Source organism: Aegilops tauschii, chromosome 1 (assembly GCF_002575655.3).
Source record: "Aegilops tauschii subsp. strangulata cultivar AL8/78 chromosome 1, Aet v6.0, whole genome shotgun sequence".
In the NCBI taxonomy this organism is placed as follows: domain Eukaryota; kingdom Viridiplantae; phylum Streptophyta; class Magnoliopsida; order Poales; family Poaceae; genus Aegilops; species Aegilops tauschii.
In genome coordinates this window covers 449,530,695-449,537,720 of record NC_053035.3, presented here as the reverse complement: position 1 = coordinate 449,537,720, position 7,026 = coordinate 449,530,695, and positions in this window count along the sequence as shown.

The window sequence follows — 7,026 nt, the reverse complement described above, 5'->3', positions numbered from 1 at the left end:
CATCCAGTCCGGCCCTCAGCCGAATATGATTTCGGAGACCCCTATGGCTCCGGAGTCAGGCGAGCAGCCCCCTTTGAAGGAGGGGGGTGCGCCGCTTCCATCGGTGGCCCCTGTCCATCCAGGGGTGCCGGATAACCCGATGGAGGCGCTACGAGGCGCCTCCGTTATGGACGAGCACCGTGTCCTTATGGGTGCAGTGATCAAGAAGGTTCAGTCCGCCAAGAGTGGACTGAATGAAGCCTGCAGCAACCTGTTGACAGGTTTCGAGGTAAGAAAGAGAAGAACCCCGTGTAGACAGTAGCCCCTGAGACACTGTCCGGTGTTCGGCAAGAAGAACCGGACAGAGGATCAATCATTTGATATATGAGACTAACGTAATATGTATGGATAAGCAGGCGTCGCTGTTGGCCGCAACCTCACATGCTGCCGAACTCTCTGAACTGAAGCAGAGGCTGGAGCGGACCGAGAACGAGCTCGGCAAGGTTAAGATTCGGCTCCAGAGAAGCAAGGTGAATGACGACTTGTTGTGTGTTCGGAAAGAACAAGCGATGTATACTGACCGTAGTTTCGTAATATGTGTAGGAGCCGCGACCGAGGTCGAGGCCCTAAAAAAGGCCCTGGGTGAAGCCGAGGAGAAGGCTGTTCAGCAGCAAGCCGCTCGAAAAAAGCTCGAGGCCCGGGTCAAGGAGGTCCAACAGGAGCTCCAGGATGCGGTGAAAAAATGCGAGACCTTGGAGCATAATGCGTCGGTTCAAGAGGCCGAACTCGCCAAGGCTCGTCAGAGCACGGAGACCGCACGGAGCGAGGCCCAGGCCGCCCTCCAGGAGATCCAGGAGGCCAAGAAAATCACGGCTGGTAAGACATCTAAGCTGCAAAGCAAGTATGCAGAGAAGCAGTACCTTTTACTAACCTGGGTTCGGAGTTCCCAAGGGGCTTTTGCGGATTTACCACGCAGTGTATCAGATGCCGCGGAGTTCTACTGAGCCGATGGAGGGGGTTCTATGGAGAAGCTATTCTGGTCGCAATATGCGACGCCAGAGCATCCCGTGTCCTTCACCGATCAGCTGAAACAGCTAGTGGAGCTGCACAGGGTGGCGGAACTACCCATGAAGGATTTGATGATCCGGCTATGGCCAGCCGAAGCTATGCCCGACAGCTACTTCGGACTCGTGAGGCGGCTAGTGGAAGCCTGTCCGCGGCTCGACACCGTCAAGCGGTCAGCCTGCATTGAAGGTGCTCGCATGGCATTCGCCCGTTGCAAGATGTGGTGGGCGAAGATGAACGCCGTCGACGTGGCCAGAGGGCCGCCAGAGGGCCGCCAGAGGGCAAGGAGCACCGCACACCCGAGCGGTATTTTGCGGATGTCCTAGAAGGTTCTCGACTTGCAGCAGCACAGTGCGGGCAGGACATGATTTTTGAATGAATACATTCATGTTGTCCTTTTGCCTTGTATTATAAAAACAAAGCCTGTTTTGTAATGTAATTTCATTATGCTTTAATTGTTTCCTCCTGTGCGGCCATGTTGTTTGTATTCTGAGGGTTGGCCAGTCGTCGGCTTGTGCCCTGGCGTAGATAGTACGGAGGTGTTTGGGATGGAATCTAAACAATCTTGATCCAATTATATGGTCCTTTGAAGGAGTTGTTTAGCGCAACGAACAAGGCAATCAGACTATACGGCTTAAACACCCTCACTTAGCCATAGGAGTTTTATAATAAAGCAAGTGCGCAGCCCCTGGTCCAAGCCAGGGTGCTGTCAGCATCTGATCGGGAAGTGCCGATCTTTTGCATAATGCGGAAAAAATCTCCAACGATTTTGTAACCCTCGAACAGCTGACCGGCTCTCGCCGTATCATGACAGTCAGTTTTCGGCTTTCTCTACTGAGGTGCTCATCCGGTCAAGGCCAGGGCACAATCGCAGTAGTTCTCCCTTTACTAGCCTAGCCGATAGAGCGGAACATAGGGTAGCAAGCACAGGAGCCGGGCAACCCAACTATTGACCAAAGACATGATTCGGAGCCAATGCATATAATGCTAAATTCGGAATGCCGAACTTATATACAATAAGTGTTCAGACTTTGTTGCCATATTGCGGGGCGATAAGTAGCCCCTGGGAAATATGAAACGTACAAAAGAGTACCGATGCAGCCGATAGGCAGATCAAAATAAAGTGAAGTAAGAAGCGAAAACCACAGAGACTGGGTCGCAAACCATTTTTATTATAATTGGATGGATACGTCAAGGCGTATCTTGTACAGATAGTGCGATACGCATCTGGGCTATTTAACATGCCGGAATCAATAGGGCGCAGCATGCGGGTCCTGAGAAATAAGTATAAATACCGTCAAGAAGAATGTATAGAGGTTACCTTACGCACCTATGCTGCTTGCCTCCTTTGTATGTCGATCCTTCAAAGGGACTGGTGATCAGGCCCGTGGGAAAAGGAACTTGAAACAAAAAGAAAAAGGTGAAAGTATGTGTGTCCGGGATCGGTAGATCCCGGGTTAGCTTGTGCCTCCGTCGATGTCCATGGGATTTTGAGTGCGTAATTATGTACGTGTGGTGCGAATGCCACTACTTCATTGGGACTTGGACGGAGGCCGAATTGCTAATCGAGCTCTTGACGAGCCGCGCTGTCCTGCTGCAGTGTAGTCCGGAACCTCTTAATGATGTCCAGGGGCTCGACAGCCGTACTATGGTGCTGCTTGAGAAGGCTGCTCTGTACCTCTGCTGCTAGGGCGGCGGTGTGCTCCTCTGTTCGGAGGGAGCGTTCCATATTGCCATTGACTGTTATGACGCCGCGTGGACCAGGCATCTTGAGGTTGAGATAAGCATAGTGTGGCACTGCGTTGAATTTAGCAAACGCGGTTCGTCCGAGCAGTGCGTGGTAGCCGCTGCGGAAGGGGACGATATCGAAGATTAACTCTTCGCTTTGGAAGTTGTCTGGAGAACCGAAGACCACCTCCAGCGTGATTGAGCCCGTACAGCGGGCCTCTACGCCTGGTATGACTCCTTTAAAGGTAGTCTTGGTTGGTTTGATTCGTGAGGGGTTAATGCCCATATTCCGCACTGTGTCCTGATAGAGCAGGTTGAGGTAGCAGAGCAGGTTGAGGCTGCTACCACCGTCCATCAGGACTCGTGTGAGGTGAAACCCATCAATAATTGGGTCAAGGACTAGTGCGGCTGAACCGCCGTGGCGGATACTAGTTGGGTGATCTCGACGATCGAAGGTGATCGGGAACGACGACCACGGATTGAATTTTGGGGCGACTGGCTCTACCGCATAGACGTCCCTAAGTGCTCGCTTACGCTCCCTTTTGGGGGTGTGTGTAGCATATATCATGTTGACCGTTTTGACTTGAGGAGGAAATTTCTTCTGCCCCCCAGTGTTCGGCTGCCGGGGCTCTTCGTCCTCGTCCTCACTTTGTGATCCCTTTTCTTTGTTTTTGGCATTTAACTTGCCAGCCTGCTTGAAAACCCAACAATCCCTGTTGGTATGATTGGCTTGCTTATCCGGGGTGCCGTGTATCTGGCATGGATGGTCGAGTATGCGGTCCAGGCTGGAAGGTCCTTCGTTGTTTCTTTTGTAGGGCTTCTTCCGTTGGCCGGACTTGGAGCCACTGAATCCGGCGTTGACTGTGGTGTCATCGGTGTTGTCGCCATTGCTTCGGCGTTTGTGTCTATTGCGCCGGAGCTTGTCGGTGCTATTCTTGGCCTCAGTGGGGCCTGCCTCGCTGGCTGTGTTTTTGCTACGAGCCAGCCAGCTGTCCTCACCCATGCAAAAGCGGGTCATGAGTGCCGTAAGGGCTGCCATAGATTTCGGCTTTTCTTGGCCGAGGTGGCGTGCTAGCCATTCGTCACGGATGCTGTGTTTGAAGGCTGCTAGGGCCTCGACATCCGAACAGTCAACGATCTGGTTCTTTTTGGTTAGGAACCTAGTCCAGAATTTTCTGGCTGATTCTCTAGGTTGTTGAACTATGTGGCTTAAGTCATCGGCGTCTGGTGGCCGGACATAAGTTCCTTGGAAGTTGTCCAGGAAGGCTTCTTCCAAGTCCTCCCAGCTGCCGATAGAATTTTCAGGCAGGCTGTTAAGCCAGTGCCGAGCTGGCCCTTTGAGCTTTAGTGGGAGGTATTTAATGGCGTGGAGGACATCTCCTCGAGCCATATGGATATGGAGAATAAAATCCTCGATCCATACTGCAGGATCGGTTGTGCCGTCGTATGATTCGATATTGACGGGCTTGAACCCCTCGGGGAATTCGTGATCCAGTACTTCATCTGTGAAGCAGAGAGGGTGTGCGACACCTCTATATCGGGCCGCATCACGGTGTAGCTCTGATGGAGTCCGTCTGCGGCATTCGGCCCGGGCGTGGTTAGGTTTGTCCCGTCCGAATAGGTAGCCGTCGTCGTGCCTCGAGGCACGTCCTCGCGATCCGTAGATCGATCTTGTATGTGCTGCTCTACTGTCCAGGGTCTGCCGGAGGTCGTACGTGTGACCCCGAACTCTTCCATCTTTATTTTTACGGGGCGGTGGGGCAGGCTGCTGTTCGGCCCGAGTTGGCGCTTTATCCCGACTGCGGGGTGGCCAGTCGGCCGCCCTGTCTCGACCACGTGGTGGTCGTTCCGCATTACGCGAGGGAGATATGTGCTCTGGTGTCTCCTCATCGAATTGAGGTAGCAGTCTGTGTTTCCGGTAGCTCTTGGCTGGGCGCTTGAGGCCGTATTCCTCGGCTATCGGGACATTAGTCCATCTGTCGACGAGCAGATCTTGTTCAGCTTGAAGCTGCTGCTGTTTCTTTTTCAGGCTCTTTGCAGTGGCTATGAGCTGAAGCTTAAAGCGCTCCTGCTCCAGAGGATCCTCAGGCACGATGAAGTCTTCGTTGCCGAGGCTTGTCTCCTCCTCAGAGGGTGGACGGTAACTATCGTCCTCCGAGTCATCTTCTATGGCCTGTTCATCAGGGTTGTCTTGCCTATTGTCATGTTCCTCCTGTTCGGATGTAGCCCCGAAAGGGTCTTCATTGTTTTCGGCGTCGCCCGGAGTACTATTTTCTCCGGTGCTAGTGTTGCCATCTTTTGAGCGACGAGGCTTAGAACGGAGTTTGGGGCACCGGCGCTTGGACTGCATCTCGGAGGGTTTATTCGCATCTGGCTCTTCTTTTTCGTCGCCAGATCCTTTGGGTGTATCAACCATGTACACGTCGTACGAAGAGGTGGCCGTCCAACGTCCAGTGAATGGCGGGTCTTGGCCTTTCTCCTTGTCGGCATCGTCGTCCATACCGTCGATGTCTTTGGAGCCATAGTCAAGCACGTCGGTTAAGTCATCAACCGTGGCTATGAAGTGGGTGGCGGGTGGGAAGCTTAATTCCTCGTCATCCGCCTCTAGGTCGAACCGAACATAGTTCGGCTGTGAGTCCTCCTCCAAGGACAACTTCTTTAAAGAGTTTAGCACGCCACCCAAAGGTGAATGCTGGAAGATGTCTGCGGCGCTAAATTCGAAAATCGATAACCGATCCAGCTCGGTGTCCGCAGGCGTACCTGGTCCGGAACGTATAGCCGGAGACGAGTCCGGAGTTCCATTGACGCAAACATTGCAGGATGTCGAGTGCGTGTGTGGTTCCAACACCGCGGACTTTCTGGCCTCGAAGAGCACGATCTGCTTCGGTTCTAAGGCCATTGCAGCAACAGGATCCATCTCCTGGATGTGATCCGATGACAGGTCTAAGTCATGTTCATCGGGGCGAGGGGGAGCGATCGCTACGGCCTCAAACCCATTGAAGATCGAGTCTCCACGGGTATCCGCGACATAGTTCAAGCTTCCAAATCTGACCTGGTGGCAAGGGGCGTAGCTGTCGATCTGCTCCAGACAGCCAAGCGAGTTGGCCCATAGTACGAAGCCGCCGAACACAAAAATCTGTCCGGGGAGGAAGGTTCTTCCTTGGACAGCGTCATTATCGACGATTGAAGGGGCCACCAAACCTTTCGTCGACGGCACAGTGGAACTCTCAATGAAAGCACCGATGTCGGTGTCAAAACCGGCTGATCTCGGGTAGGGGGTCCTAAACTGTGCGTCTAGGATCGATGGTAACAGGAGACGGGGAACACGATGTTTACCCAGGTTCGGGCCCTCTCTATGGAGGTAATACCCTACTTCCTGCTTGATTGATCTTGATGAATATGAGTATTACAAGAGTTGATCTACCACGAGATCGTAATGGCTAAACCCTAGAAGTCCAGCCTGTATGACTATGGTACTGTGTATCCGCCTATCCGGACTACGCTCTCCGGTTTATATAGACACCGGAGAGATCTAGGGTTACATGGGGTCGGTTACATAAGAAGGAATCTTCATAGTTGGTCGCCTAGCTTGCCTTCCACGCCAAGGAGAGTCCAATCCAGACACGGGTATAGTCTTCAGCCTTCATATCTTCACAGCCCATCAGTCCGGCCCAATGAATAAAAGGTCGGACGCCCGAGGACCCCTTAGTCCAGGACTCCCTCAAAGAGCAGATGGGCTCTTTCCCCTTGGAAGAGCCGGAGAGGGTGCCCTCCTCGTGGTCACCGTCGATGAGGTCTGACTTGGAAGCTGTGGATCCCAAGCCAGTGTCACAGAACGTGTCCTTCAGAAATGACAAAAGGGGCTCGATGGCGGTGTAGAATGGCAAATTGTTGATAGCGAGCCAGAGGAGATCAACGGCGGGGCCATGGATGAGATCGACGGCGGTTGAACCCAAGGGGTTGGGGGTGGGTCACTTAACCTATGACATAGCCCACCTCAGGCCGTCGCTGTCGATGACCTCGATGTCATAGCCAGCGGCCGAGACATGCCCGCATACTCTAGCCCGATGCTTGAGTGTCTGCCGCCAGTAATGGCCGTCAGCTTCCTCGGCGACGTCGGGCGAAGATACCGCTATACACCTCTTTTGGGCCAGTCGCTCCTCGAGCTCCACGGGAAGCGTAGCCGGGCTTAGGCTGCGACGCTCTGGAGTGGGGGATGGGGATGGGGATCTGTGGGAAAGGGGGCGTTTGGCA